Below are 14,284 nucleotides of genomic sequence, written 5' to 3'. Positions count from 1 at the left end.
ATCTGTGAAATATGTCATTAGTATTTTAACAGGGATTGCGTTGAATCTGTATATTGCTTTGGGAAGTATGAACATTTTAATGATGTTGATTCTTCCTATCCACCAACATGGTATTTGCTTCCATTTATTTGTACCTTCCTAATTTCTTTCTTCAGTGTTACATAGTTTTCTGAGTACAGGTCTTTTATCTCTTTGGTTAAGTTTATTCCTAGGTACTTTGTTTTTCTTGTTGCTATAGTCGATGGGATTTTTGTTTGTTTGTTTCTATGTCTGATATTTCATTGTTGGTGTACAGAGATGCCTTCGATTTCTGTATATTTATTTTGGTACCCTGCTACTTTGCCAAATTCACTTATTGTGTCGAGTAATTTTTTCGTGGAGTCTGTAGGGTTTTTTAAGTACACTATCATGTCATCTGCAAATAATGACAGTTTTTCTTCCTCTTTCCCAATTTGGATGCCTTTTATTTCTTTTTCTTGTCTGATTGCTGTGGCTAGAACTTCCAACACTATGTTAAATAGGAGTGGAGAGAGTGGACATCCTTGTCTTGTTCCTGATCTCAGGGGGAATGTTTTCTATTTTTGTCCCTTGAATATGATGTTGGCTTCAGGTTTCTCAATTATAGCCTTAAATATGTTGAGGTATGCTCCCTCTATTCCCATTTTGCTGAATGTTTTCATCATCCATGGGTGTTGTACTTTATCAAATGCTTTTTCTGCATTTATTGATCATGTGATTTTTGTCTTTCATTTTGTTTAGGTGGTGTATTATATTTATTGATTTGCAAATATTAAACCATTCTTGCATCCCTGGGATGAATGCCACTAGATCGTGGTGTATGATCTTTTTAATGTGTTGCTGAATCCAGTTTTCCAATATTGTGTTTCGGGTTTTAGCATCTATATTCATCAGTGATATTGGTCTGTAGATTTTTTTCTTCGTTGTGTCTTGACCTGGTTTTGGAATTAGGGTGATACTGGCTTCATAGAAAGAGTATGGGATTTTTCCCTCTTCTTGGATTTTTTAGAATAGTTTGATTAGGGTAGGAGTTAGTTCTTCCCTAAATGTTTTGTTAAATTTACCTGTGAAGCCATCCGGTCCAGGGCTTTTGTGTGCCTGGAGACTTTTGATTACTATTTCAATTTCACTCTGTGTTATTGGTCTGTTCAGGCTTTCTACTTATTCTTGATTCAGTTTTAGAAGATTGTATGTTTCTAGAAATTTGTCCATTTCATCTAGGTTGTCAAGTTTCTTGCCATACAGTTGTTTGTAGTAATTTCTTACAATCCTTTGTATTTCTGTGGTATCAGTCATGATTTCTCCTCTTCCATTTCTGATTTTGTTTATTTGGGTCCTCTTTCTTTTTTGCTTGATGAGCCTGGCCAAAGGCTTGTCGATTTTGGTTTTGTTTGTTTGTTTGTTTGTTTGTTTTTTCAAAGAACCAGCTCCTGCTTTTGTTGATCTTTGGAAGTGTTTGTTTAGTCTCTCTGTCATTTAATTCTGCTCTGATCTTGATGATTTTCTTCTGTCTACTCTCCCGGGCTTTGTTTGTTGTTGTTGTTCTAGTTCTTGTAGATGTAGGGTTAGATTTTTTATTTGAGATTCTTCTATACTTTTCATGTGAGCCTGTATTTCTATGAACATCGCTCTCAGGACTGCTTTTGCTGTGTCCCATAAGTTTTGGGCTGTGGTGTATTCATTATCGTTAGTTTCCAGAAACTTCTTGATTTCTTCCTTGCTGTCATTGTTAACCTATTCATTTCTTAATATCATGTTATTCATTCTCCATGAGTTTGGAAGTCTTTGATTTTTTTCCCTTGAGGTTGCTTTCTAGTTTCAAAGCATTGTGGTCGAAAAGATGCTTGATATGATTTCAATTTTCTTGAATTTGTTGAGGATTGTTTTGTGTCCTATTTATTATGTGGTCTATCTTTGAAAATGTCCCATGTGCCGTTGAAAAGAATGTATATTTTGCTTGTTTGGGGTGAAAAGTTCTATATAACAGTTAAGTCCATTTGGTTTTGTGTGTTGTTCAATGCCTCAATATCCTTGGTGTTTCTTTGCTTCGGAGATCTGTCTATTGAGTGTGTCGCTGTTGATATCCTTCTGGTAGTCTTCTAGAATTTTCCTTATATATTTGGGTGCTCCTACGTTGGGTGCATATATGTTTACCAGGGTTACATCTTCTTGATGGATTGTTCTTTTAAGTATTATGAAATGTCCTTCTTTGTCTCTTTTTATGGCCCTTGCTGTGAAATCCGTTTTGTCTGATGTAAGTGTTGCTACCCCAGCTTTTTCTTTCCTGTCCGTTTGCTTGGAATACTTTTTCCATCCCTTCACTTTCAGTCTGTGTAAATCTTTCGTTTTGACGTGTGTCTCTTGTAGGCATCATATATGTGGGTCATGTTTTCGTATCCTTTTCAGACCCTATGCCTTTTGGTTGGAGCATTTAATCCATTTACATTTAAGGTTATTATTGACATGTATGTATTCATTTCCCTTTGTACCTGTGTTCCTCTCCCTCTCTTTCTTCTTTCTCTTAAAGCATTCCCTTTAGCATGTCTTGCAATGCTGGTTTGGTGGAGACATATTCTTTTAGTCTTCCTTTGTCTGGGAAACTCCTTATTTCACCTTCCATTTCGAAGGAGAGCCTTGCTGGGTAGAGTAGTCTCGGTTGCAGGCCTTTGTTTTTCATTGCTTGGAATATTTTTTGCCATTCCCTTCTGGCTTGTAGTGTTTCTGTTGAGAAATCGGTTGCTAGCCTTATCGGAGCTCCCTTGTATATTATTTGGTGTTTTTCTCTTGTTGCTCTTAGGATTCTCGCTTTGTCTTTGAATGTTGCCATTTTAATTATGATGTGCCTTGGAGTGGGCCTTTTTGGGTTCATCTTCATTGGGACCCTCTGTGCTTCCTGAACTTGCATGACTTTTTCTCTCATCAGGTTAGGAAAATTGTCTGTCATTATTTTTTCTCAGGTTGTCTATCCCTTGCTCCTCCTCTTCTCCTTTTTGTATCCCTATGATTCTAATGCTCTTTAGTCCCATGTTGTCTTGCAGTTCGCTTCAACCCTCTTTATTCTTTTTGAATCTTTTTTCATTTTGTTGTATTGTCTGGGAATTTTTTTCTACATTGTACTCTAACTCACCGATCTGATCCTCTGCTTCATTTAGCATGCTTTTGATGGATTCTACTGTGTTCTTCAGTTCAGAAATTGTATTCTTCATTTATTCCTGGTTCTTATTAATAGTTTCTATGTCCTTTTTTATGCTGTTGTAGTTCCCTGTAAGTTCCTTGTAGCTTCCCTGAGATTCTTTGTGGTTTCCTTGGAGTTCCTTGTAATTTCCCTGGAGGTTTTTGTAGTTTTCTTTGAGATTGTCAAGTACATGGAGCTTCTTTATAACCATTCTTTTGAATTCCGTGTCTGATAGTTGGCTTATGTCTATTCCATCTCTCTCTCTTTTCTGGGGATCCCTCCTTTCCTTTCATTGGGAGGATGTTTCTGTGTCTCCCCATGTTGGAGTCTTCTTGTTTGTTTTTGTTCATTAAAATTGATGGCTTCGATTTCCCGCCTTTGTGGTATGAGATTTTTTATAGGAGTCCTTGGGGATTCAGTGGTATAGTCTCTTCGATCTCCTGAGCCTGACGCTCTTGGGATGCCCAAGTTTCAGGAGTCCATATAGAGTCTGGGTCTGTAAGGCAGCGTCCTTGGTGGCTTCGGAGTGAGCTGGAGCGGGCACCTTCAAAGCAGCAGCATGCCTGCATCCTTACTAGTTCAGGTCACATGGCTGATTCCTGACTGCACACTGCACAGCTGCTTCTTGTCACATGGCTCCTACAACCTGCTCCACCACGTCATGAGGCACTCCTTTACACTTCTCTTCCATGCTCCTTCTTACTCCAGCTCTTAGCCCAAAACCGCATGGCCCCTTCTTTCACACCAGACCTCATGGTCAATGGAGGGGCCCTTCTACATCTTTTCAAACAGCATGCCCCCCTTCCTGACGGCTCCCCCAATTTTCAATGCTGACCCTATCCACCATAAATCATTGCTATGAAAAGTATCTTAAGCCTTATCATCTGCCCTTTCACCCAGGCAGCAGCACAGCTATTATCTAGCTCCCAGCCTGCCATTGGCATGCAAAGTCCCTTAAAAGTACTTCCCCAACCTCAAACCATGGGCTGTGGGGACTTTCGGGATGTCTCCCCTGCCTTGCTACATCTTGCATCTTGGTGTGGTCCTCTTTGGGACCAACTTGTTTGTGACTCTGTGTGCTTCCTGGACTTGTATATCTAGTTCCTTCACCAAATTAGGGAAGTTTTCCTTCATCATTTTTTCAAATAAGCTTTCGATTTCTTGCTCTTCCTCTTCTCCTTCTGGCACCTCTGTGATTCAGATGTTGATATGCTTAAAGTTGACCCAGAGGTTCCTAAGCCTCTCCTCATTTTTTTTTTTTTTAATATTCTTGTTTCTTCATTCTGTACTGGTTGATTGGTTATTTCTTCCTATGTTTCAATACATTGATTTTAACCCTGGCTTCCTTCCCTTCACTATTGGTTTCATGTGGCTTTTTCTTCATTCCACATAGTGTAGCCTTCGCTTCTTCCCTTATGCACTTGCCATACTCAGTTGTTTCTCTGAGCATCCTTATTAGTAGTGTTTTGAACTCTGTGTCAATTAGGTTGGCTCTGTCTTCCTCGCTTAGTTATCCCTCTGGAGCCTTGATCTACTCTTTCTTTGGGGCCATACTCCTGTTTGCTCAACTTGCCAGCCTCCTTTGTTTGCCTCTGCGCTTTAGGTAGAATTGTTGACCTTGTTATTTTTAAGGGGCAGAGCCTTAGGTTTTCGTCAGTGCTGCGCGACCTGTTTCAACGCCTTGTGATGCTGTATGTGGGGAAGGAGTCAGAGGGGGAACAATGGTGCTTGCCCAGCACCTGCCACTTTTCCAGTCATTTCACCTGCTTCCCATATGTGACCGGCACCCTTGTAGCCGTGGCTCTGGTGATGGTTCCCAGAGTGGGTGGGTTTGCACACATTCTAGCACTGTGGGGGCCCTCTGAACTCTCCTGAGAGACAAGCAGTTTCTTCTGCCACACCAATCCCTCTGGTTTTCACAGTAGAAACAGAAAGGCTTTATTTTCCCGGTGCTGGAGACATGAGCTTTGCGGTCTGAACTGGGAGTGGGGTCGCTCCCCAGGTGTCCCTCTCAGTTTCTATAATGTATGACCACTGGTTCGCCAGCTGCAGCCACTGCTTTGCCGCCCCCGCTGCAGCTACACCTCATCCTCTCGCCCCAGCTCCTAGTCTCCGCCCCTCCCACCATCTGGATGAGTATTAATTCTTTATAGATTTGTTTGTTGGGCTTCTATGCGGTTCAATTCTCTTGCAGTTCTAGGTGGTTCTTTGTCTTGAGGTAGATGTAATCCTTACGGTTGTGCAAGGAGGTATGATGTGTCCACCTACACCTCCACTTTTGCCCTGGGGTTACTTTAAATGTTAGTTTGTGTTGTTCAGAGTTCTGGTTTTAACACATTGTGACTGGTGTGCAAAAGAGGATCGAGATTTACATACTATTCTATCTGTCTATCTATCTACCAATCATGTATCCACTTCCCACACACACCTTTAGAGAGAGAATTGAGTTGCAATCTTAGTACAAAATAGGAGAGGAAAATTATCTGCAACATTATGTACCAACCCTTAATGGAAGATGTTTGAACCATGGATCAAAGCATACGATGGCAGGACAATTTACTGTTTTCATTCAACACCCTTCCATTTGGTGATTGTCTCACTTAAGGAGGTGTTGTTTTACTAGTTGGAAAGTTAACTGTGGCTGATATTTTGGTTGTCTCCTGAAAGTGGTCCACTAAAGGGTTTGACACTTGAAAAGATGTACACACATGTGAATATGAGAGAATATTCAAAATGTTTCTACAATTTCAAAAGTGGTTTTCTATGTTATATAATATATGTATAAACAGAATAAAATGTCTCGAGTCCATGCATTACACATTTGCAGTAAGCATTCCTAGGTGTTAGATTAGATTATTGACGCTTAGTATTTGTCCCACTCTCTAATTTGAAACATCATTTTGGGTTTTCCATGTGCGTTTTTGAAATAAGGAACTAAAAGAAACTGCAAATAACATCTATACTAGAAGCAGAAACATGTGCATGCGTGTGTGGAGGCAGAGAGCAAGGATTACGTGTATCAATATCAGGCATCTGTGTCTCTAATGTGATTCTGGGTGATTGCGCGCGCGCGCTTGCTTGTGTGTGTGTGTGTGTGTGTGTGTGTGTGTGTGTGTGTGTGTGTATGTACATGTGCCTTGGGATGCTGGCTGCTCTCTGGTTGGAGTTGAGGTCACCCAGGCACTCCTGCTTTGTGTGACAGGCTGGCAAGTCTTGTTGCAGAGAGGCTGCAAGGACTGAGTTACCTGTTTTTCCTTCCTCCTTTCTTTCTGTGCTCAGAGCAGGTACACTAAGTTCTCTAAGGCAGAGAACCTGAAACCTGCATGACCATGTTATGTCCAAATTATACACATTAAGTCACGGTATAGTTCATATATCTATGAGTGTGTGTGAACAAAGCTGCACATGCAGGCATTTACTACCGAAATCATATTCCATCTTCTAAAGAGCATCATTGGAGACTGATAACGGATGAGCTAAAATCTATAAGTGAATTATAATGCCTATCTGTACGGTGAATACAGAAAAGTAGAACCTATGAACATGGTACTTCTGGGTGGGAAGAGGAGGATTAAGAAAAGGATTGCATGTGCATCCCATACAACTAAATGTCTGAAATTTACTTCAAGTTCTTAAATTTCGGAAGGTCCACATTGTCAAGAGATTCACAAGAATGGTGTGAAAGTAGGCACTCACATGAAACGGTGATCAAGATGCTCTTGAGTGAGGAAATGCAATGGTAGGTCATAGGTGCAGGTATGTGCATACGAGTGCACGGGAGATGTGTGGGAAGCCCATTCGCCATCATACTGAGAGCGAGCATCTACAATGTGTCATCTCCTGCATACATTGCTCTGCACGTTTTACATTCTCCACAAGCCCATGTGATGTGTCTTTAGATGGACAAAACAACACACACTAGCATTACAGACCCAATGTTTGTGTCACACACACACCACGCACACACATGCTGCTACTCTGAAAGACTCTATGAGTCCAAGGAAAAGGAGGACTGTCATGAAAGCAGTAGTGCCCACTCCTGTGGAGTAGGAGGGACTGGCATCAATGGAGTAGCTTCAGTTGGAAATAGATTGAAATGCAAAAAAGGAAGAAAAGAAGCATGGCATCTACATTATAAATAAGATTTAACTAACATTTCTGTTTAAGAATGGCATGCGTTCCAAGGTTGGGGAAGGGAAAATGATGACTCTATCCCCATTTATTCTTTTAAATATATATTTTTAATTATACTGTCATAGTTGTGCCAATTATTTTTCCCCTTGCTCCCCTCCACCCAGTACCCCCTTTCCCTCCAGCTATCCCACCCCCCTTACTTCATGTCCATGGGTCGTGCATGTAAGTTCTTTGGCTTCACCCTTTCCTATATTATACTTAACTTCCCCCTGTCTATTTTGTACCAATCAGTTATGCTTCTTAATCCCTGCACCTTTTCCACCATTCTCCTTCTTCCCCCTCCCAGCTCATAACCCTCCAACTAATCCCCAGACCGACGATTATGCTCCTATTCTGGTTATTTGCTTAGCTTGCTTTTGTTCTTAGCTTTTAGATTCTGTGTTGATAGGTATGAGTTTGTTGTCATTTGAATATTCATAGTCTGGATCTCCTTGTTCTTAAATAAGTCCCTTTAACATTTCATATAATAATGGCTTGATGATGATGAACTCCTTTAGCTTTACCTTGTCTGGGAAGCACTGTATCTCCCCTTCCGTTCTAAATGATAGCTTTGCTGGATAGAGTAATCTTGGTTGTAGGTCCTTGCTCTGCATCACTTTGAATACTTCTTGCCAGTTCCTTCCTGCCTGAAAAGTTTCTTTTGGAAAATCGGCTGACAGTTTTATAGGAACTCATTTGTGGAAGACTCATCTCTTCTCTTGCTGCTTTTAAGAGTCTCTCTGTCTTTCACCTTTGGCATTTAAACTACTACGTGTCTTGGTGTGGAACTCTTTGGATCCAGCTTGTTTGGGACTCTCTGTGCTTCCTGGACTTGTATGTCTGTTTCCTTTGTCATATTAAGAAAGTTTTTCTTCACCATTTTTTCACTACATTTTCAATTTCTGGCTCTTCTTCTTCTTCTTCTTCTTCTTCTTCTTCTTCTTCTTCTTCTTCTTCTTCTGGCACCCCTATGATTCAGATGTTGACACGTTCAAAGTTGTCCCAGAGGTTCCTAAGCCTCTCCTCGTTTTCTTCTATTCTTTTTCTTCATTTTGCACTGGTTGACTGTTAATTTCAGCCTTATGTTCCAAACCATTGATTTGAACCCTGGTTTCCTTCCCTCCACCATTGGTTTTGTGTGGATTTTCCTGCATTTCACTTTGTATAGTCTTCACTTCTTCCCTTAAGAGTTTGTCATACTCAAGCATGTCTTTCCAGTCTGTGAGCATCGTTATTACCAGTATCTAACTCTGCATCTCTTAGGTTGGCTATCTCCTCATCTCTTAGTTTTCCCACTGGACCCTTGATCCCTTCCCTCTTTTGGGCCATATTTCTGTCTCCCCAACTTGACCTGCTCCTGTGTTTGCCTCTGTGTCTTAGGTAGAGCTGTTGTACCTGTTACATGGTAAGGGGCAGAGCCTTAGGTGTTTCTCAGTACAGGGCAACCTGTTTCACCACATTGTGGCACTGTATATGGGGGAGGCGTCTGAGAGGGAACAATGCTGCTTGCTCAGCACTCATCCCTTTTCCAGGAGCTTCTCCCACTTCCTGTATGGGACTGGCACACCTCTAACTGTTTCCCTGGCCGTCGTTCCCAGGGTGGGTGGATTTGTGGATGTTCTAGGACTGCTGAGAGACTGGCGGCTTCTTCCTCCACCCCAATCCCCACTGGTTCTCACGGTCAGAAGCAACAAGGCTTTATTTTCCCGAGCCCTGGAACCGTAAGCTGTGTGGTCTGGTCTGGAGCTGGGATATATTCCCCAGTTGTCCTCTAGACTTTCATAATGTGTGACTGCACTTTCTGCTGGCCGTCCACAGCCACTGCCTTGCTGCCACTGCCATTGCTGCCTCTGCCACCGCCACCACACCACCTGCTCTCCACCCCAGTTCTGCCCCTCCTACCTGTGTGGATGAGTATTACTTCTGTGTATCTGTTCGTTGGACTTCCATGCCGTGCAATGTTCTGGTAGTTCTGGGTGTTTTTAGTTCTGAGGTAGCTGTATTCCTTCTTATGGTTGTGGAGGGAGGGGAAGCATGTGTACCTGTGCTGCCATCTTGGCTGGAAGTACACCCTCTTCTCTCATTCCCCATTTAACTAACTCGCTTGGATTTCCTAGATTAATATAGAGGTGCATTTGGTACCATTTTATCCCTGGAAGAGCAGTGCACTTCAGAAGCCCAGAGAAGGGTAAAGGGCCTGTCCCACAAGCAGTTGGAGTTCAACAGATCCTGCTCACAGAACCTCGCCTACCACAGTCCACCTGGCATTCGGTAAGACTTTCCCATTGTACTACACATCTCATCTGCAATCATTTGTTTCATGTTGACATTTGGCATGTGTTTTATTTTTGCTCCTCACTGCACAGTCACTACTTCACACTGATTTGGTGCTTGAGGGTGGGAGTCGGGATCCATTTAAACCACCATGGAGAAGCAAAGAGGTGTGTGTCCCAGCCAGTGGCCTGTGCCTGCAGCGATCCTTATGAACGGGAATACCTCTAACACCCACAAGAACTTCATGAACCCCTGGCTTCTATGTTCCCACTCTTGGACATGCTATCATGCTGATACCCATGTCTGTAGATCGGAGGTCATCTCTGACTTCCTTGGGTGCACAGGGCCATGCTCGCACACCAGAAAAGAGACCCTGAAGCATTCCCCTAGGATGAGCCCCGAGGAGCACAAAAGGCACTGGATGTCCAATGGCACAAATGAGATCCTGGACATGACGCCAACCTCCACACACAAGTGATCTTTATTATGCAGTAGTGACAACAGGACACAAAGTGGGTTCAGAGGGCTGTGGAATTCTTCTGGTATCTTTCATATTTTTTCCCAAATAGTTGCCTTGTACTCGGCCTCCCCCAACTCTGCCTGTTACACACCAAAACAGTTCTTTCTGACACTCTTCTTCTTTTCCTTTTCCATATTCCAGTATTCTTCAGTTCAGTCTATCAAAACACAAGTTCCAGCATTTCTGGGAGATTCAGGTGGAGAAGAACAGGTCACACAAGCAATAATCCCTCTCAAGTCCTAGGCAAAAACATGTGGTGAAACACATTGCCTGAGGACAATCCTGCTGTAGCTGTGGGACAGCTGCACCCCTAGACTTCTGTTAATTACCTTTCAATACCCAAGACCAGTCATAATGGACTCCAAATATGTCTTGTGCAGTTGGAAAGGCCAGTTCTGGCCAGCAAGGGTTTTGTCCAGATCCGGACGCTCACCAAAAAATAAGAAGAAAAAGCCATGTTATCTACAAGTTGAAATACTCTCAGTAGGTAAAACTATTCAAGTGAAACGCAGGGAAGTAAAGATCCTAAATGAGTCTCAAGTTGAATCCATCTTCTCTTCGATAGTGGCCCAGCCAAAGGCCAGCGTCCCACCAGGAGAGCGAGCAGCCTACAGGAGAGCTTTGACATTGGCACAGAAGATTCTGAAAAAGAGAGCAAAGTTGGGTCCATCCAGAGCATCAGATGATCCAGAGACCATTACAATGTCTCCAAAGGGGCCACGGATACAGTCTCATAAAAAATCTCGGAAGCCCAAAGGGCATTCACTGAGATGTCTTAGCCAAAGGAAAACCCCCAGATCACTGTTGGTACATTCAGGGGATGAAGACACCCCTGATGGTGACAAATCACAGGTACACACATGTGTCGCTCCTGTTCCAAGAAAAAAGCAAACAAAGTCCTCAGAGAGTTTCAGCATGTGCTCAAACTCCCCATTGCTTTCAGAAGACAACCATGAGAAAGAGGGCAAGGAAAAGACAAACACCTCAAAAGCTAGGTCCCGGAATTGCACAGTCAGGAAGAACGGTGCAGGTGCTAAAAGGGGAGGCGTGCTTCCATGTCGGCCACCCAGTTTCATCGTCACTGTGCCCAAGGCTCTGAAAAGAAAGGCACCATGCAGAAGCTGCCCAAAGACCTCGGCTGTCTCCTCTGACTGCTCCGGGAACATCGAGGACCCTGGAGAGGGTGCCTGGAAGCCAGGCTCCAAAGGTGTGGCAGCACCCTCCAGTGCCTCTAAACCAGGGCTGCGGTATTCACGCCGTTGGGCATGCAAACAAAGGAAGCGGTGGGCACCAGAGTTTCAAAGAACACAGCAGGAACCTCAACCTCTTGTTGACTCAAAGGCTATGAACCCCACCACCGCCATGAAGAAGGATGTTGCCGAGGATGTGGGACAACCGATAGTCAGGAAGAACGGTGCAGGTGCTAAAAGGGGAGGCGTACTTCCATGTCGGCCACCCAGTTTCATCGTCACTGTGCCCAAGGCTCTGAAAAGAAAGGCACCATGCAGAAGCTGCCCAAACACCTCGGCTGTCTCCTCTGACTGCTCCGGGAACATCGAGGACCCTGGAGAGGGTGCCTGGAAGCCAGGCTCCAAAGGTGTGGCAGCACCCTCCAGTGCCTCTAACCCAGGGCTGCGGTATTCATGCCGTTTGGCATGCAAACAAAGGAAGCGGTGGGCACCAGAGTTTCAGAGAACACGGCAGGAACCTCAACCATTTGTTGACTCAAAGGCTGTGAACCCCACCACCGCTATGAAGAAGGATGCTGCTGAGGATGTGGGACAACCGATCGTCAGGAAGAACAGTGCAGGGGCTGAAAGGGGAGCCATCCTTCCATCTCTGCCACACAGTTCCATAGTCACTGTGCCCAAGGCTCCGAAAAGAAAGGCATCACGTAGCACCTGCCCCAAGACCCCAACTGTCTCCTCTGACTGTTCCGTGAACATCAAGGACCCTGCACAGGGTGCCTGGAAGCCAGGCTCTGAAGGTGCGGCAGCACCCTCCAGTGCCCCTAACCCAGAGCTGCGGTGTTCACGCCGTTTGGCATGCAAACCAAGGAAGCGGTGGGCACCAGAGTTTCAGAGAACACGGCAGGAACCTCAACCTTTTGTTGACTCAAAGGCTCTGAACCCCACCACCGCTATGAGGAAGCATGGCGCCAAGGATGTGCCACAACTGATAAGCAAGGCTGTCCCACAGGAGCTGGGCCCCATTGAAAGAGGAATGGTGGTCTGGTTTAAATTTCAAAACCACCCGTTTTGGCCAGCAGTGGTGAAGACTGTCAGCCACCCAGAGAAGACTGCAAGGGTGCTTCTGATTGATGCAAACATGTGCGCAGCATGGAGCGGCATTCGAGTGCCTCTTCGCAGGTTAAAGCATCTGCATTGTAAGGAGAAGGAGAAACTAATGGAGAGAGCCAAGAAAGTGTACGAGCATGGTGTGAACTGGTGCTTCTCCCTGATTTCCCACTACGGAGAACAGCTCAGTCACGGGTCTTTTGTGGGTTCTTTCCTGGACTACTATGCCGCCGACATCAGCTACCCAATTAGGAAAGCCATCCAAGAGGCGCATCTTGAGGTTGATTTCCCGAAGGTGAATTACGCCGACCTGGAAGATTCCGAGGAGGAGAGCTCCCCAGGCGGGAAGGGGCCCTGCAAGAAAACGCTCCCTGACCAGATGAGGGCTGCTTGGGACCGAGAAAACCAGAAGCTCGTGGACTTCATCGTGAGGAGAAAGGGAGCCGACTCCCATCTTCTGGACATCCTCAAAGGCAGGAAACAGTCCAGGTGGCTGGTGTCATTTATGAAATCAGCCAGATATGTGATCTGCGTTGAGACATACCTGGAGGATGAAGACCAGTTGGATGACGTGGTAGGGCATTTACAAGAGCTCTACAAGCAAATAGACAAGAAGGCGCTGTCTCTGACAAGGGATGACAAAGTAAGTTTTGTTCTGGAAGTCCTTCTGCCAGAAGCCATAATTTGTTCAATTGCTGCCCTTGATGGGCTAGATTACAAGGAGGCAGAAGTAAAGTACCTGCAAGGGCCACCTGTGCATTACCGGGAAAAAGAACTATTTGATAAAAATATCTTAAGGGAAATAAAAAAGAGATCGGCAATCGTGAGCAAGGCGAAATAACTCTCCCCCTGCACCCACACCTTAGCCAAGAGACCTCTCACTCGTAGCATTAGTAAGAAACCCCGACTGCACGAAACGTGTGATCCCTCCATCCTTTACCACACATAAAGACATTCTGGAAATTCGAGAATGTGATAAGTTTGTTTTAGATCTTTCTCTGGCAGTTGTGGGTGGCACGGTCCTCATCATTTTTTGTTCACAAATTAATTTGTTAAAATATCACTGACACCTGTACTTGCCTCTGCTTGCTCAGATGTGTGACTCTCCAGGTCATTTAATAAAGTTGCTTTTGACCGTATATAGTTTGTATTTTCTTATAAGACACACACTCTGTCACTACCTGAAAGAGCCCTGGTAACAGGTACTAAGCAACAATTGCTTTCAAACGCTGAGACGTATTTTACAGAAACGTCACATGAGCTGCTCGTTATTTTCGTGATACATTCATATAAACGATTGAATTCCTTCCCAATATAATTCCTGAGTTTCCCCTGCTATGTGTATTCCTTTGGGGGAAGGGGGCAGGAACATCCCTGAGATGTGAGACCAATGACAGAGATCTTTTTCTATATATTATCACTACCATCAGATGGTTCTTGGAAAGGCAATCTGAAATCCAGACCAAGTGAAGGGATCATCTGCATATAGCCCACCTGTGAGTAAATGAGATCTCAGCATGCAGTAAACACTTGATCAGCCCGTGCTGGTAGAGCTGCTCCTACTGGGCCTCAGGGTTCTCAGCCCTCCTAGGGGGTCTGACGAGTCTTCCAGGGCCAGGACAGTGAAAGACCAGGTCCTCAGCGGGCGCCCCGTGTACATCCTCCAGGGTCTGCTCCACCGTGGGGGCCGCTGGGCGAGTGGGCAGCACCACGTGCTTTTTGGCCTTCGGGCCCGTCATCCCTCACCCCTTCAGTGTCCGGGGCCGGTGGAGGTCCACCTCTGCCTCTGTTTCCCCGCTGAAGTCACCTCACCTCACCTGGGCACGC

This window comes from Furipterus horrens, unplaced genomic scaffold (genome assembly GCF_987537825.1).
Source record: "Furipterus horrens unplaced genomic scaffold, mFurHor1.1.pri manual_scaffold_30, whole genome shotgun sequence".
In the NCBI taxonomy this organism is placed as follows: Eukaryota; Metazoa; Chordata; class Mammalia; order Chiroptera; family Furipteridae; genus Furipterus; species Furipterus horrens.
The sequence above is the reverse complement of the archived record's forward strand: the minus strand, read 5'-3'. Positions refer to the sequence as shown.